General features: G+C 40.7%; 1 protein-coding gene across 1 annotated transcript in view; it reads right to left on the bottom strand.

Annotated features, from left to right (window-relative positions):
• The window catches only part of SMIM14 (small integral membrane protein 14), a 61,486-nt gene extending 50,939 nt beyond the window's left edge, over positions 1 to 10,547 (bottom strand). The window contains exon 1 of the mRNA XM_006066146.4: positions 10,285 to 10,547. The gene's annotated coding sequence lies outside the window, so the exon portion shown is untranslated. The remainder of the gene's footprint in view (positions 1 to 10,284) is intronic.
• Between the last annotated feature and the right edge of the window lie 8,027 nt (positions 10,548 to 18,574).

Raw genomic sequence — 18,574 nt, 5'->3', positions numbered from 1 at the left:
GCGTTTGCAATCAAGTTAATTACTAATTATAATTCATTCTTATTATAATAATAATATAATCACATACTAGTATATAATTAACAGCCAAAATAAATGTCTCAGACAAACAACTACTGTGATAATCTCTCCAGAGAAAGTTCAAAAGGAGAACTACTTAACTCACTTAACTTCTATGCCTATTATACTAACAGCTGAACTGTTCACGGTTATCAAGAATTTCCGTATCTCCTTAATTCCTCTATGTGGTTGTAGCACAGGACTCGGTTAAAGGCCCCCCCAGCCCCCACGGCTGCCATTACTTTTCTGGAAAATTCCCTGCTAATGTGACCCTATTTTCCTACACCTTAGACACTACCTTTTCTTTCCTCTACAACCTTTTCCCCCCTTACCTGTATCTGATTGTGGGCTTCCCTGATGGCTCAAACGGTAAAAAGAATCTGCCTACAATGCAGGAGACCCGGGTTAGACCCCTCAGTCGGAAAGATCCCCTGGAGAAGGGAATGGCAATCCACTCCGGTATTCTTGCCTGGAGAATTCCATGGACAGAGCCCGACTGTATTCTAGGAATCACCTTAAGAACACCTGCTAAAAACAGCATGGGATAGCAGAAAGAATATATCTTAGATAAGAGACTTATATCTTAGATAAGAGACTTAAGTTACAACACTACTGAAAAAATGGATAAAGGAGCCTCTCTGTGACTTCAGTTTCCCTATCTATAAAACAAGAGTGATAATTGAAACTATTTATTTTAATGGGTTGTTCCAAGGATCGGGTGAGAATTTTAAAGAGTGCTTTATAAACTATAAAATGCTCTGAGGCAATTCAACTCTAAGCCTTTAGATTTGAAATGTATCTTCAATCCTCAACCCAAGTTCTTTGTATACTGCTTTGGGGTTTGGGTGGGGGGGTGGGGTTGAATTCCCCTGAGGCTCAGCCATCACTCCTTTGCATAAAAGTGAAAAAGATGAAAGAAGTCTTCTGTTCTAAATCTTGGTCCCTCATCTACAAATTTTCTGTTCTTCCCCGGCTATTCTTTACTCTTCTACAATCTTAAAGACTCTCTCAAGGCCCAGGGGTAAAATTTATTATAAACAGCCAAACAAGGGAAAAGTCTGCAATTGAATCATCTTTGTTTATATTCAGTATCTTAACCCAAAGTTTCATATTCTGAAAATGTTCTCTGAAATTTCTACTCGAGTACTACTTAATCACATTCTGAATAAAAATTTTTTAATTCAGGAAAAAACACTGTGTTCCATAAGTTAGAAACAGAAAAATTTAACAGATGGTATAAAAATTCCATATTCTGTGACCACCCCCGCAAATCATAGAGGATACAATTGTTAAGAAACCAGTTTTCAATAGCTGTATTACAAAATACAAGCATGGTCTGAAATTCTGAAGTACATCACAAGTAATGTTACACATCTGTGAATGATTTGTTGTTATTGTTCAGTTGCTAAGTTGTGTCCGACTCTTAGTGACCCCATGGCCTGCAGCACACCAGGCTTCCTGTCCTTCACCATCTCCCAGAGTTTGCTCAAATTCATGCCTATTGATTCGGTGATGCCATCCAACCATTTCATCCTCTGTGGTCCCCTTCTCCTCCTGCCTTCTATCATTCCACCATTCAAATAAACCAGAGCAGAATCAAGACTTTTTCTCACTATTACTCCCCTTCACTTCCTTGCCTATTTGATTTTTGTCACAGAACGGAGTTATGGCTACTACTCTCCCAACTCAGATTAACCCATGGCTTATCTCAGCCATGCTACAGCCTAGACGACCTATCTGAACACAGGTGCACACAAATGCCATTCATAATGACAGGAAAAAAACGCTTAGAACCACTGTGATACAGAAAGCAATGTTATTAAAAAATGAAACTCAACTCACGACCATAAAGCCTGGGCTCCACAAGAGAAGCCACTGCCATGGGAAGCCCGCACACTCTAGAGACTAGTCCCCACTTGCTGTAACTTGAGTAAATCCACTCACAGCAACGAAGACATACCACAGCCAAAAAATACATCAATCTTTAAAAAAAAAAATAAATTTGAATAAGCACCACAGGAAAAACAGAAGTCTTCAAAATTTCAAGCAAGTCAGTTTCTTCTACATTACCTCTGCCAGGAGTACAAAGCAACAAAACACATAATATGTAAAAAAAAATTAGCTTTTTTAAAAAAGTATAAGCTAAAACAAGATAGCAACCAGAACACATCCTCTAAAACTTCATTTACCAAGAAGATGCTCACTGTATCCCTAACTTGATTTGAAGCACCTTTATCATTGTCAAAATTTGAAAGTGCCGCACCTGCGATACTTGCCAATGAGCGCAGTCAAGCATAAATCACCTTTATTCTGTACTTTTACAAACTTGAGACGCACATCTGTGTTTTGACCTAAATTTTAAAAAGGAAATGAAAATTCAATATGAAAATAAAGCAACAAAAAGGTAACTTTCTTTAAACAAAAGCATTCAAGTTTGAAATGCTATAAACAAAATATAAGCCTTACTATAAACCTAAATTGGTTTTGGTTTAGAAAAACATACACTTTCTCGAGGAGTTGAACTTTTTTAATTTTAAAAGCAATCACAATTATACTTTTACAATTCAAATACAGAAGTTTAAAAAAACCACAAAAGTAAAAAAGGTACTCTCTTCTTCTCAGAGGCTACTTCTACTTAAAAAACCCTCATGTAGGAGCGTCCCTGAGTGGCTTCAGTTCAGTTCAGTTCAGTCACTCAGTTGTGTCCGACTCTTTGCGACCCCATGAATTGCATGCAGCATGCCAGGCCTGAGTGGCTTAGTGGTAAAGAATTCACCCGCCAAGGCAGGAAACACAAGTTTGATCCCTAATCAAGGAAGATTCCACATGTCGAGAGGTCACTAAGCCCGTGCATCAAAACTACTAAAGCCCAACTCTAGAGCCCAAGAGAAGCCACTGCAATGAAAAGCCCGCACATCGCAACCAGAGTAGTCCCTACTCACTGCAGCTAGAGAAAGCCTGTGTGTAGCAAGGAAGACCCAGAACAGCCAAAAAATGTTAAATTAACAAGTAAAATTATTAAAAAAAAAATAAAAACCTTCAGGTAAATTTTCTAGGATTGCAGGAATATATATGCTGTATATACTTGCTGAACCATGATTAAAATCGCATTTCAAGTCATTAAAATGTGATTATGTTTTTTTACATAATTAAGACTGGTTGGTTGGCTATTTAAAGCCATGGTTCACCACAATATTATTTATAATGGTGAAAACTGGAAACTACATTCATGTTTAATATTAAGTGAAAACTTCAAGTAAACCAGTTTATTCAAAACATCTTATAAAATGCAGCCAGTTAAAATCAAGTTCAGATATTTTCTAAGGCCATGGTAAAAAGATCACTATGTTGACCCCACTCCTATCCCTCAAAAAGAATACAAGCTTATGTGAATATTACATCTCAGCTGTACCAAAGATGAATTTTAAAAGTTAAAGACTGGAAGGAAATATGTGTACAGGATTGTAACTTTTGTTGTTGGTTTTATATATTACTATCCTTTGCAGCTTTTCAATAACAAGCATGTCTCAGGTTTTTTTCTCTTTTTTTTAAAGGAGGGACTACTAGACATGCATATCCAATTTAGGTTTAAACAGAACAAAACAATCCATGAAAGTACTTCTAGTAGCATAATCTGACAGCTAAAACAAGTAGGTTTACTTATTATAGCTCCCATGATTCTCTAAGACAAAAAGACTAGTCAACATTGTTGTAATATAAAGTTTATGAATTTTGGGTCAAAGAAAATTGAGTTTGAATCCCACAAGTCCCAAGTGGCTTTACCTTAAGCAATTTACTAACCAGAGCCTGTTTCCTCTGGTATAAATTGGGGGTGACAATGTCTGAGTTGGAGGGCTGATGTGTAAGCCAAACATACAGGAAGTAATGAAAGTCAAGAGACTAGCATATAGACTCCATAAACAGTAAATGTCATTGCTACTGAGATTCAGACAGGTAACTGTTTTAATTTCAGATTCAAATAATTTTCAGCCTTCTTTTCAAATCACTTTGAAGTGCCCAAACTGTTACTTAACTGTAGGATCTACTGCTATGTGCATACAACCAATTCAGATGGTTAGCCCTTGTTACGTGGACTGAAACATGAACATGAATGTAAGCACACACCAAAAGAATACCTTTGCTTATAAGCTTGTAGTAGTACAATCTTAAAAAAAATTCTAATATAAGTCACAGTATAACTGTCGGGAGTGCTTACTTTCTGCAAAATCTTTACAACTCATATATTAATATATTACCATTAATTATCAATGTAGACAATATAGTATCTTTTATTGAAGCTTTTGTTCTAAGTCTTATTAAACTATATGGGAAAAGATTTTTACAAATACTGCTTTTTAGCAATGTACTGCTTCTTACAGATATAGTTAAAGTTGATATTTTTCTTCATTTATTTATCCCATCAACAAGCCTACTGTTGCTTAATGGGAAAAGATTTTTACAAATACTGCTTTTTAGCAATGTACTGCTTTCTACAGATATAGTTAAAGTTGATATTTTTCTTCATTTATTTATCCCATCAACAAGCCTACTGTTGCTTAATGGGAAAAGATTTTTACAAATACTGCTTTTTAGCAATGTACTGCTTTCTACAGATATAGTTAAAGTTGATATTTTTCTTCATTTATTTATCCCATCAACAAGCCTACTGTTGCTTAATCGGTCCTCCCTGACCTCATGGGCCTCCCAATCAAATAAGCCAAATAGCCACAGACAACTACATATGAAAAGTGAAGCTAAAGGAGCCACACAGGGTTATTTACAAAAGCCCAAGATGGGTTACGATAGAGCTCTGCTAAAGATCGTGTGTGACCAGAGCTTCCACAGATAAATATAGCTATTCAGGCTTTAAGACTAGGAAGAGAAGAAAGACAACCAGTATTTCTCTAGATTAAGTATCCTCCCCACCCCAAATCAAAGTGAAAGTGAAAGTCACTCAGTGTGTCCAACTCTTTGAGACCCCATGGACTAGTCCATGCAATTCTCTGGGCCAGTGGGTAGCCTTTCCCTTCTCCAGGGATCAAACCCAGGTCTCCTGCATTGCAGAAGGATTCTTTACCAGATGAGCTGCTAGGGAAGCCAAGAATACTGGAGTGGGTAGCCTAACCCCCCTCCAGTGGATCTTGACCCAGGTATCCAACCGGGGTCTCCTGCATTACAGGCAGATTCTGTACCAACTGAGCTATCAGGGAAGCCCCCCAAATCAATGCATCGATCAAATTCAGTACTTTTAACTCATTTGGAAAGGGTCTTACAGTGAGAAATCTGTTCAGTTTATGATGATCCCATGGTAGTTCAAATATTACAACACCCAAATCAATGAAGAAAACGTATGGAGAATTCAAATGAGTATATGAGCAGGTAGAAAAGTGATAGATTCTGGGTGTGTGGAATGCAAGGTAATGCATAGGGAGGAGAAAATACCTCAAATTTACTTTAAACCTAGTAGTTTTAAATCTGAAAACTCAATACAACAAAGCAAGAAGACGTAGGAGTCTTTACAGGATGTTCCTTGAGGTCATCTACCAATTGTGCAACTTCAGGCACAAAGACCAAAAAACAATGAACTTCATTAAGGACTGGAAATGGGTCAGAACACATTATTTTGCCCTCAACAAAAAAATGGCTTACTAAAACTAAAGGACTGCATATAGTTCTAAACACTGTAGGGTATACTGATTAAGAGAACTGACTTGGGTTCAAATCCAACCTTCTACTCAGTATGTCTCAGTTCTTTCATTTGTAAAGAGGGAGCAGGAACACCTATATCTGAGTTGTTTTACAGTTAACTGAAAAACATGTAAAAGTTTTTAGCATAGTATCTGACACATGCAGGAGACATACAAGACTTGGGTCCGATCCCTGGGTTGGGAAGATCCCCTGGAGGAGGGCACGGCAACCCACTCCAGTATTTTTGCCTAGAGAATCCCCATGGACAGAGGAGCCTGACAGGCTACAGTCTACAGGGTACAAAGAGTTGGACACACTGTAGCAACTGAGCATAGTCAAAACTATGGTTTTTCTAGTACTTATGTATGGATGTGAGAATTGGACCATAAAGAAGGCTGAGAACCAAAGATAATTTCTAACTGTGGTGTTAGAGAAGACTCCTGAGAGAGAAGACTCTTGGACTGCAAGAGATCAAACCAGCCAATCCTAAAGGAAATCAACACTATTTACTGGAAGGACTGATACTGAAGCTCTAATACTTTGGCCATGAGATGCAAACAGCCAACTCACTGGAAAAGACCCTGATGCTGGAGAAGACTGAAGGCAAAAGGAGAATGGGCAGCGGAGGATGAGATGGTCAGATAGCATCACTGACTCAGTGAACATGAATTTAAGCCAATTCAAGGAGATAGATGCTTTTGAGCTGTGGTGTTGAAGCAGACACTTGAGAGTCCCTTGGACTGCAAGGAGATCAAACCAGTCAATCCTAAAGGAAATCAATCCTGAATATTCATTAGAAGGACTGATGCTGAAGCTGAAGCTCCAATACCTTGGCCACCTGATGTGAAGAGCTGACTCATTAGAAAAGACCCTGATGTTGGGAAAGACTGAAAGCAAAAGGGGATGACAAAGGACGAGAGGGTTGGATGGCATCACTGACTCAATGGACAAGTTTGAGCAAGCTCCAGAAAATGGTGAAGGACAGGGAAGCCTGGCATGCTGCAATCCATGGGGTCGCAAAGAGTCGGACACGACTTAGTGACTGAACAAAAAGTATAACATGGCTGTTCCCTGATCCAAACATCAAGAACTATTGAAGTAGGAGAATCAAGGTACACCCCTACAAAAGGAGACTGAAAATTAGGGTTCTGCCATAAAACAAAAAGAACTGGTTTAAGAGACAGTAGAGGGGCTTCCCTGGTGGCTCACTGGTAAAGAATCCATGTGCCAATGCAGGAGACACAGGCTCGATCCTCGGTCTGGGAAGATCCCACATGCAGGAGAGCAACTAAGCCTGTGCACCACAACTATTGAGCCTGTGGTCTAGAGCCTGGGAACCGCAACCACTGAGCCCAAATGCAGCAACTACTGAAGCCCACATGCCCTAGAGCCTGTGTTTCATGAGAAGCCACAGTAATGAGAAGCCACTGCAATGAAGAGTAGCCACACTCACCAGAACTAGAGAAAAGCCCAAGCAGCAATGAAGACCCAGCAGTCAATAAATAAATAAATAAAATTATATATAAGAAAAAGAGTGCATTCAACAGTAATACAGATATGTTCAAGTTTATTCATTCAACCATCATATTGAGCACCTGCTTGGAAGTGAAAAGGACAGACAAGGTCCTCATTTTCCCAGAGTTTAATTTCTAGTATAGGAGACAGAATATAAAAACAAAGGAAATTCCAGATAGTGATGTTATAGAGAAAATGAGAGAATGGTGAGATAATTGTGGGAGCAATCTCCTTGAAGAGACAATAGCTGAACTGAGACCTGAATGACATGATGGAATCAGCGACAGGAAGATCTGGGAGAAGATTGAAGTCACAAAGAAGAGCAAGTGCAAATGCCCTGAGGCAAGAACAAACCTGGCAAGTCCCTAGGACAATGTTAGTGCAGCTGGAACACAGGAAGAAACTGCTGTTGCCAGACTCCTGGGTCCTGATCAAGGCATTTGGATACAAGGTGAGATAGAGGAAGGCGGTGCTGAGACCTCTACTGCTTGGCAAACCTTGAGAAAGAGGCTGGATTTTATTCGGAACGTGATGAGAGACTTTCAACAAAGGGGTGACGCGATCTGACATTTTAAAGAATCCCTCAGGCTGTGGGAAAGGGGATGCACCATAAAAAGCCAAAGTGGAAGTAGGGAGACCAGAGGTTTCTGCAGTAGGCCAGGTGAGACACGGCACGAGTTGGCAAAGGTGGTAGCGGTAGAGAAGGGAAAAAGTGGACAAATTTAGAATACATATTGAACACTACCATTCAAGGCACACATGTAGGTAAGTTTATGACTAAGGGACCCAAGTGGGCTATTAGTATATTTAGGATACTCTTTAGTAAGTACTTATCCTTTGAAGCTGAGGTGCGGGGAACCTCACTTCTCTTTTGGCACCACTGATAAAGCACTGGACTAAACAGGCACACATCCAAGACTCAGTGTTCATAAAGCATATTAAGTGTATAAAGTAAAATCTTTTAGGACCTTACTGCCGGAGGCCTTGCCAGCTGGTCAACATCTGGGACATACAGGAGCTATAGCAAAGAACTAAACCCTTACCTAAATCAAATCACCAAGTGACCAAAAGCTTTTCAAACTTCCATAGTGTTAACTCAGGCTATTCTGTGCCTGTTTTTCCAAGAGTTAAACAAGCAAAGTCTTAGTCTGTCACACAATGCATACTGATTTCATAAACCTTATAATATCTTCATGAGAGATTTGAGAGGAAATCTTTTAAAACTATGATTTTAATCATTATGGTTTGGCAAACATACAGCGAATATTCTATAAAAGTTAAGGTCCAAGATATCTATAAAAATTGTAATGTGTTACTCAAAAATGAAGTGCTAATATGTGAAAAAGTAGGTTACAGAAGAACATGAGGTATGATACCATTTTTGTATAAAATATCTAAATGCAAAAAAGTCTGGAAGGATATAAACCACTGCTGACATTCTGGTGGTCTCTGGATGGCAAGAATATTGATGACTTATTTCTTCTTTTTTTCATTTATCTGCTTTAATCAACATTTTCTCCAATTATCACAAATTATTTCATATAAACAAAATTATTTAGGTATAGATTAGCTTAAAAAATTAAAAAAAAGAGAAAGAACTTCAAGAAAACATAATTTAATTTGTTTCGATCAGCAGCATTCCAACTGTGGTGTTAAGAAAAAAAGATCTCGATTGCACACGCTGAAGGAAGAAATTTGCTAGGAAGAGGTCCATTTTATACCACACAAGGACATAATATACCCTTCAAGGGAGTAGTTCAAATTCCTAAGATCTCTTCCTGGATTTGATAAATGACAATCAATTTAATACACAGCTCTTTTTCTTTCTTGCCGTTTGCTAAAGAAACACCTCAATTAATGAATTCTCTGGAGGAAAAAAAAAAACTTAAAAAAAACTAAGGACAAAACAGAAGTTTGGTCTTCTGGTCTCATTCATGCGGTGTAAAGGCGCGGAGGGCGGCAGGGCTCGAAGCAGGCTACCCCAGAGGAATCTGCGTGGCGGGTCATCTAAAGTGGAAGGGAACACAAACCCTCTGCAGGCTCCACAGACTGGGCAGTGAGAACGCCTCCTAAGGGTCTCAAGACTTCCCCTGGAAGGGCTGACGCCGTCCAAGTTATTCTACGCTGCCAACGGTTTCCGACAAAATACAGTAACTGGAAGATCTCTTTAAACGCGGGTATTACGTGCAGGAAGCTCATCCGACTTTCTCTATGCAAAGCCAAGACATTCTCCTAAGGCCACATCCTCGCTTCTGTAAACTAGGGCAACTGAAAACACCCTATTGACTCTCTCCGGCTAACGAACATCACTGTGGCTAAAATCCTAATACACACACGAACAGACACTTCGGAAAACTGGCTCTAATGGTAACACGGGACTTCAGGTACTCCGGTAACCAGTTTATCGCACTTTGTCTTACAATAAAGGGTACCACCTCTTTACTGTCAGCTCTGGTTCCACGTACTGAACAAACAGAAAAGGGAAATCCTTTAAATTCACAACACAATAAGGGCAAAAGCTCCCGCTTTCTGGATGGCAGCTTTCTAGTCTCATCAATCACAACAAAGGACGCATACGGGTGACTCCATCAGACCCGGCAAGGGCGGAGAAACAGAGGTAAATGATTTAGTGAAGATTGCAAGGTTTGTGAGGGATTCCTTCCAGCTACGACTCACTCACTCTTCTTTTTACTCCATTATACGCCTCCACCCGAGTTGACTGCTTGCCCTAAAAATAAAACCACCCGTGGCTATCGTCCACTTCCCTGCCAAGTCCCGACTCTGGTCTCCTGCAGAGAAAGCCAAATCTCAGGCTCTTCGCCCCACTCTTCGCCGGAGGACGCGGGCTAGACAGTAGCGGGCTTCTCCCGATGCACAGTCGCCAGCCCGGTCGGGGACCCCTTGAGCCCGAGAAGCAGCCCCGCACTGCCGCAGCCGCCGCAGCCCGCCAGAGCCCCCAGGAAAAATCGGGGCGAGGGAAAGGTGGGCCGGCAAACGGCGGTGGGAGAAATGGGAGGCACTCACCCGCCCAGACAACAACCGACGGGGCGGGGAGGTTGGGGGCCCGGACTAAGCCTCGGCAGAAAGACCGCCTGGAGCTTCCGGAACGCTGCGGCTGCTCGGGAAGCCGCTACCGCCGCCGCTCCTGGCCGCCGGCTTCCTCCCCTCCTCTGTTTTGATTCGACTGACCACGTCACTCTAAGCCACGAGACCCGGATCTGCCGGCTCCCGCGGGCGGCGGCGCAACAGATTGCAGCGGCTCAAGACCCAGGCAGCTGGCCTGCCGAGCATGCGCGCGCCCCGCGCCTGCCCAGTGGGTCCGGAGGGGCGGGGCGGCCGCGAGCGTCACGCGATTCGAGGGGGCGCGGAGCACCGGAGTTGCAGTTCCGGTTGGGAGGGGTGGGGCGCAGCGTTGTGTGATGGAGAGGGCGAGGCCCTGCGTTTGTTGAAGTGGCCCACGTAGGTTCTGTTTCGTGTGTCGTGGATGTCCTCTGCAGTGTGTCTCCCTTTGCCGAAGCTGATGGCTTTCCTCAGCTGGAGTCTTTAGAATAACGGGGGTAGTGGTGCCTAAACTGCTGGCTTTCCTCAGCTGGAGTCTTTAGAATAGCGGGGGTATTGGTAAGTGAGGGCGCAAGGTGGTGTCTGATGAGACTTGTAGAGTTGTTTTGGATCACTCAGGCTCAGATGAAAACTGGAGATCGAGGTTTGGTCTTATAAATACAAAAATATGACAGACGTGGCAGTTATTGATCCACTGTCCCGGAGGCAAACTACACTCGGAAAGCTGGCTAAATTCAGTTCAAGAGGAGTGTTAAAGGGAATGTGGGACTGATAGAGCGATAATGGGGAACTGGGAGAGGAAAGCTGTTGTTAGGCAGTCAGCTCAAACCTTTGTTGCTTTGACCTTCGGGACTGAAATACTTATGGTGTGAGAACCTCATTCTTTCTAAACCAAGGTGATGCTTCCTACTCTCTCATTCTGGCCTTCTTAGTCTCCCCACTGAACTACGGGCCCGAGAAGTTTCCCACTTTGGGAAAACTTCGGGCTACTCTGTTTTCTTAGGTCCATAAATGGACAGACTTTAAAGCGAGACTAGTGTTTAAATGAAAGTGTGAGTTCCAAAGATTTCACAGAGGTGCTTATTTGCCTATCGTGCAGGAGAGGTGAAAGTTAGCTTTAAGAAACTGCCTTCCTTATTCTGAATTGACCTTTTCGCCTAACCTGGACTTCTACCTCAGTGTTTGGTTTATCACCTCAACTAGCTGAGTCACTTTCAGCGAAATTAGTATAATCTGCGAGAGCTGCTTTTTTTTTTTTTAAATAGTACTTCCCTGGTGGCTCAGACGGTAAAGCGTCTGCCTACAATGCGGGATACCCGGGTTCAATCCCTGGGTCGGAAAGATCTCCTGGAGAAGGAAATGGCAACCCACTCCAGTATTCTTGCCTGGAAAATTCCATGGACAGAGAAGCCTGGTATCTACAGACCATGGGGTCGCAAAGAGTCGGACACGACTGAGCAACTTCACTTATTTAACCTAATTTATCCAAAATATGGGGCTTCCCAGGTGGCTCAGTGGTAAGAACCCACCTGCCAATGTAGGAAACTTAAGAGAGGCGGGTTGGATCCCTGAGTCCAGAAGGTCCCCTGGAGGAGGCCATGGCAACCCATTCCAGTATTCTTGGCTGGAGAATCCCACAGAGAGGAGCCTGGCGGGCTACAGCCAATAGGGTCCCAAAGAGTCCAACACAACTGAAGCAACTTACCAAGCATGCGTCCAAAATATAGTTTCAACATGCAATCAATGTAAAAATTATTAATGAGATGTTCATGTTTTCCTCATACTAAGTCTTCAAAAGTGGATGTGAATTTACACTTAGAGCAAGCCTCAAGTGCTCTGTGTGGCTAATGTCACCATATGGGACAGCACTGCTCTAGAGCATGTGAGCTAACAGGCATGGGGGAGTGGCCTGGGCCTAAGCTGGAGGCAAGACCCAAGGACAGTCGTTTGGGAATGACAGGCTGCTTATTTTGCCCAATCTCCTTGTGCCTTGACTTCTTTTAGAATAACCTATTTTAGAATAACCTATGTAGAAATAGGTTATTTCTTTCCAAAGAAAGGCAATGCCAAAGAATGCTCAAACTACCGCACAATTGCACTCATCTCACACGCTAGTAAAGTAATGCTCAAAATTCTTCAAGCCAGGCTTCAACAATATGTGAACCGTGAACTTCCTGATGTTCAATCTGGTTTTAGAAAAGGCAGAGGAACCAGAGATCAAATTACCAACATCTGCTGGATCATGGAAAAAGCAAGAGAGTTCCAGAAAAACATCTATTTCTGCTTTCTTGACTATGCCAAAGCCTTTGACTGTGTGGATCACAATAAACTGTGGAAAATTCTGAAAGAGATGGGAATACCAGACCACCTGATCTGCCTCTTGAGAAATTTGTATGCATCAGGAAGCAACAGTTCGAACTGGACATGGAACAACAGACTGGTTCCAAATAGGAAAAGGAGTCCGTCAAGGCTGTATATTGTCACCCTGTTTATTTAACTTATATGCAGAGTACATCATGAGAAATGCTGGGCTGAAAGAAGCACAAGCTGGAATCAAGATTGCCAGGAGAAATATCAATAACCTCAGATATGCAGATGACACCACCCTTATGGCAGAAAGTGAAGAGGAACTCAAAAGCCTCTTGATGAAAGTGAAAGTGGAGAGTGAAAAAGTTGGCTTAAAGCTCAACATTCAGAAAACGAAGATCATGGCATCTGGCCCCATCACTTCATGGCAAATAGATGGGGAAACAGTGGAAACAGTGTCAGACTTTATTTTTCTGGACTCCAAAATCACTGCAGATGGTGACTGCAGCCAGGAAATGAAAAGACGCTTACTCCTTAGAAGGAAAGTTATGACCAACCTAGATAGCATATTCAAAAGCAGAGACATTACTTTGCCAACAAAGTTCATCTAGTCAAGGCTATGGTTTTTCCTGTGGTCATGTATGGATGTGAGAGTTGGCCTGTGAAGAAGGCTGAGTGCCGAAGAATTGATGCTTTTGAACTGTGGTGTTGGAGAAGACTCTTGAGAGTCCCTTGGACTGCAAGGAGATCCAACCAGTCCATTCTGAAGGAGACCAGCCCTGGGATTTCTTGGGAAGGAATGATGCTAAAGCTGAAACTCCAGTACTTTGGCCACCTCATGCGAAGAGTTGACTCATTGGAAAAGACTCTGATGCTGGGAGGGATTGGGGGCAAGAGGAGAAGGGGACGACAGAGGATGAGATGGCTGGATGGCATCACTGACTCGATGGACGTGAGACTGAGTGAACTCTGGGAGTTGGTGATGGACAGGGAGGCCTGGCATGCTGCGATTCATGGGGTTGCAAAGAGTCGGACACGACTGAGCGACTGATCTGATCTGATGTAGATATAATTGCTGTGACTTTAAAATAAAACATTCGTAAAGTGCCATGTGGACTTAGAAAATCGTGTTCTAGCTAAAGATTGGTAAATCGTTAAGGGCAAGAGCTTTTTAATTAAAGTGGGAACACAGGTAAAAATGTCTAGAAAATGAAAGGTTTCTGGTAAAACTCACAAAGTGTTTCCAAGTTAATTAACATTACAAGCAGGTAGAAGTCAAGCTTCTTAAACTTTGCATCTTGAACTCTGTTTACTCAAATTCAGAGAGTTTTAAGTGGTATCTAATGAAGTTCACAGAAGTTCTAATGTGACTTAATGAAGTTCAGAGGCTGACTGTAACACAGGGTCTTTAATCTGTGGAACTTTAATCTGTGGAACAGAAAGTCTCACATGCTTGAGTGCACCCATGTGCACATATGTGTTTGAAAGTACAGCTGTGTTTGAGAGCAGTATGCTACAAAATTGGAATAGTACAAAACATTGAAAAATTATCAGTATTTGCTTTATAAAGTAAATTACAGGAAAATCAAGATGTTAGGATCTTTCATAGCTAGCTTTCAAGATAATCCCCAGTGATTAGTGATTCTGAACTCTGGAAATAAGATTCTTTCAGCCTTTTGAAAAAGGGCTGCTCTGACGTGTAAAATACAGCTGAAGGTGTGTGACTTCTAAGGCTAGGTCATAAAGGCATTGATTGCAGCTTTCCACCTCATTGTCTTGGATTGCTTGCTCTCGGGGAAGCAAGGTTCCATGACACTCCGCTCAAGCAGACCTATATTTGAAGATGCCCAGGTGGAGAGAAACAAAAGCCTCCACCAACAGCCTCATCAGTTTACCAGCTGTGTGAGTGAACCGCCTTGACTGGGCTCATCCTGCATCCCCAGTCTAGCATCAGATGACTGCACCCTTGCTTAACGTCTGCTTGCAATCTCATGAGAGATAGAAAGGACCAGCCCTGACACGAACAGTGAGACAGGATCATACGTGGGTTTTTGCCCTAAGTTCAACCTTTGAAAACTTTAAGCAGTGGAAGAGTCAAAAAGTATGTGTATAATTCTCCATATAAAGTAATTTAAAAAGCAACATAGAATTCCCACCACAGTACTTAGAACATAATGAATAAATATGTGTTGAATGGACATATATAATTAAAAGACAAAACAGTCTGGGAAATATTTGGAATAAATGTTGATAAATAAAAGGGTAATGTAATATATGAAGGACTCATACAAATCACTAAGAAAGATATTAATGCCTCTAATATGTGTATAGATAAAGAGTATGAGTTACACACAAAAAGACACAAATGACTTAATAGTTATTTGAAAATCTTCAATCTCAGTAGTAATAAAAAATGCAAGTTAAGATTTCCTTTTTTAACTACAAATACTTTGGGAGTTTTTTGGGGGTTTTTTGCTGTTTTTTTTTTAGCAGAGAGGGAGATATTTTTAAATACGACTATCTAATATTGGTACTGTTAGCACTGCTGACAGTAAGTTGGCAGGTACATTTTGGAAATCAGCTGGCAATATATATCAAGTTCTGTAGAAGTATCACATCCATTGACCAATTTTCTCTACTGGGAAACTAATGAAATAGTTTTAAAAAGAGTAAGGTTATAAAGATGTGAATTACATTTGTATTAATATGATGGGCAAAAAATAAGGAAATAACCTATGTGAACAATGGTAATGGAAAGGATAATGTTACATTGTATGTTAGGATCTAAAAAATATGAGGATGGAAATAATTTTAAATGACTAAAAGGAAGTTATTAACATTTTATGATGGAAAAAAATCTAGAAATAATCTAAATGTACAATGGTAGTGGAATGTAGGAATATGTAAAATTATGTTTTAGGCATTAACAAACTTGAAGATATCTTTCTTTTCTGATCCAGAACTACTTTGATTTTTGCATTAGAAGTAGAAAGTGTTTGTAATTCAAATATATATGCCCCATGTATTCATAAAGTATTCTGATAAATATTCTTATAACTATTGGCATTGGTTATTCTGGGGTGGGGGGTATGAGAGTCTCCCTTATGATATTTTACCCTTTGTATGGTTTGAATATCAATGCATTATTTTTGCAGTTCAAAACATCATTAGTGATTTTTTTCTTAAAAAAAAAAACAAAACTGTGGTTATGTTAGTCTACTCAGGCTCTCATAACAGAATAGAACAGACTGCTGCTGCTGCTGCTAAGTCGCTTCAGTCGTGTTCGACTCTGTGCGACCCCATAGACGGCAGCCCCCGTCCTCCAGGCTCCCCCAGGCTCTCCCGTCCCTGGGATTCTTCAGGCAAGAACACTGGAGTGGGTTGCCATTTCCTTCTCCAGTGCATGAAAGTGAAAAGTGAAAGTCAAGTTGCTCAGTCGTGTCCGACTCTTAGCGACCCCATGGACTCTAGCCCACCAGGCTCCTCCATCCATGGGATTTGCCAGGCAAGAGTACTGGAGTGGGGTGCCATTGCCTTCTCCGATAGGACAGACTAGATGTCTTAAACAACAGAAACTGATTTTCTTGAAGTTCTGGAGGTAGGAAATCCGGAAGATCAAGATCTGGCTTGCAGATGACCATCTTGCTTTGTTCTCACATGGCCTTTACTCTGTGTAGAGGCAGTTCTGGTGTGTCTTTCTCTTCTTATAAGGACATTATTCCTGTTGGATTAGGGCTTGTCCTTATGACCTCATTTAACCTCACTTACCCACTTAAAGGGAGATTTCCCCTGTAGCTCAAACGGTAAAGAATATTCCTGTGAGGAAGGAGACCACAGTTCGATCCCTGGGTTGGGAAGTTTCCCTGGAGGAGGGAATAGCAATCCACTCCAGTTTTCTTGCCTGGAGAATTCCATGGACAGAGAAGCCTGGCAGGCTACAGTCCATGGGAAAGCAAAGAGTCGGACACGATGGAGTGACTAACACATTATAAAACACACCCCCTTAAAGATCGTATTTCCACATAGTCACAATGGGGGTTAGGGCTTCAACATATGAACTTGGGTGGCCACAAGTCAGCTGTTAACTGGTTAAATATGTATGTAACTTAACGTTTACCATTTTAACCATTTTTAAGGGTACAGTTCTGTGGTATTAAATACATCCATCTTGTTGTACAACTATTACCAACATCTATCTCGTGAACATTTTCTCATTTACCTATTAAAACTCTGTGCCTATTATACTCTTAACTCCCCATTGCCCCTTCATCCCATTCCATGGAAACCACCATTCTACTTACAATCTCTGTAAATTTGACTATTTTTAGTACTTCAAGTAAGTGGACTTGTTTAATATTTATCGTTTTATGACTAACGTATTTTGCTTAGCATAATGTAAGGTCATCCATGTTGTGTGTGTATATATACACACACCATAGTTGTTTATTCTTTCATCTGTTGATGAAAACTTGGCTTGCTTCTATATTTTGGCTACTGTGTATAACACTGTTGTGAACATGGGTGTACAAATAAAGTTCAAGTCCCTCCTTTCAATTCTTTTGGGTATATACCCAGAAGGGAAATTGCTGGATCATATGGTTATTCTAGGTTTAATTTTTTGAGGAACCGTTTCACAGTGGCTGCATCATTTTACATTCCCACCAACAGTGCATGGTGTTGTTGCTGTTCAGTTGCTAAGTCGGTCCACCTCTTTGTGATCCATGGACTGCAGCACGTCAGGCTTCCCTATCCATCACAATCTCCCCGAGTTTGCTCAAACTCATGTCCATTGACTCAGTGATGCCATCCAGCCCTCTCATCCCCTTCTCCTCCTGCCCTCAATCTTTCCCAGCATCAGGGTCTTTTCTAGTGAGTGCATGAGGATTTCAGTTTCCCCACATCCTCACCAACACTTATAACTTTTTTTTTCATTATTAGCCATCCTAATGGGTGTGAGTTGCTGTTGCAATATAGTTTTGATTTGTATTTCCCTGATAATTAGTGATGTTGAGTATCTTTTCATGTTCTAGTTATCGATTTGTACACCTTCTTCAGAGAATGGATTACTAAAGTCCTTTGCCCATTTTTTAATTGGGTGGGGTTTTTTTTGTTGTTAAGTTGTAGGAGTTCTTTATGTGTTTTGCATATTAATCCCTTATCAGGTGTATGATTTATGATATTTTCTCTCATTCTGTGACTTTCCTTTTCACTCTTTGATAATGTCCTTTATGCAGAAGTTTTTAGTTTTGATGAAGTTCAGTTTATCTTTTATTTTTATGAAGTACAATTTATTTTTTCTTTTGTTGCCTATGTTTTTGGTGTCATATCCAAGAAATTATTGCCAAATCCAAAGTCATGAAGCTTTTCACCTGTTTTCTTCTAAGATCTTTTTATAGTTTTTAGCTATAACATTTAGGTCTTTAATCAATTTTCAGCTAATTTTTATGTATACTGTAGGGTAAGGGTTGGACTTCACTCTTTTGCATTGGATATTCATTTTTCCCAGCATTTGTTAAAAAAAAAAAAAACTATTCTTTCCCCATTGAAAGATCTTGGCAGCCATGTCAAGAAGTTAGTTTATTATATATGTGAGTTTTTTCCCTAGGTACTCCATGCTATTACATTTGTGTATATATATCCATCTTTATACCCGTACCACATTATTTTGACTACCATAAGTTTTGAAATCAGGAAACGTGAGACTTACAACTTTGTTCTTTTCACTTTTAAGATTCATTTGGCTAGTCAGGGTCTCTGGAGATTCCATCTGAGTTTTAGGATAAATTTTTCTATTTCTGCAAAAAAAGTGTCATTGAGATTTTGATAGGGATTGCATTGATCTGTACTATCACTGGATAGTATTGATATCTTAATAATATAAGATCTTCCAATCTGTAAACACAGAAAATCTTTCCATTTGTTTGTGTATTTAATTTCTTTCAGCAGT

This window comes from Bubalus bubalis, chromosome 7, assembly GCF_019923935.1.
Source record: "Bubalus bubalis isolate 160015118507 breed Murrah chromosome 7, NDDB_SH_1, whole genome shotgun sequence".
Lineage (NCBI taxonomy): Eukaryota > Metazoa > Chordata > Mammalia > Artiodactyla > Bovidae > Bubalus > Bubalus bubalis.
Note: the sequence above shows the minus strand (reverse complement) of the source record. Positions and strands in the feature narration are given on the sequence as shown.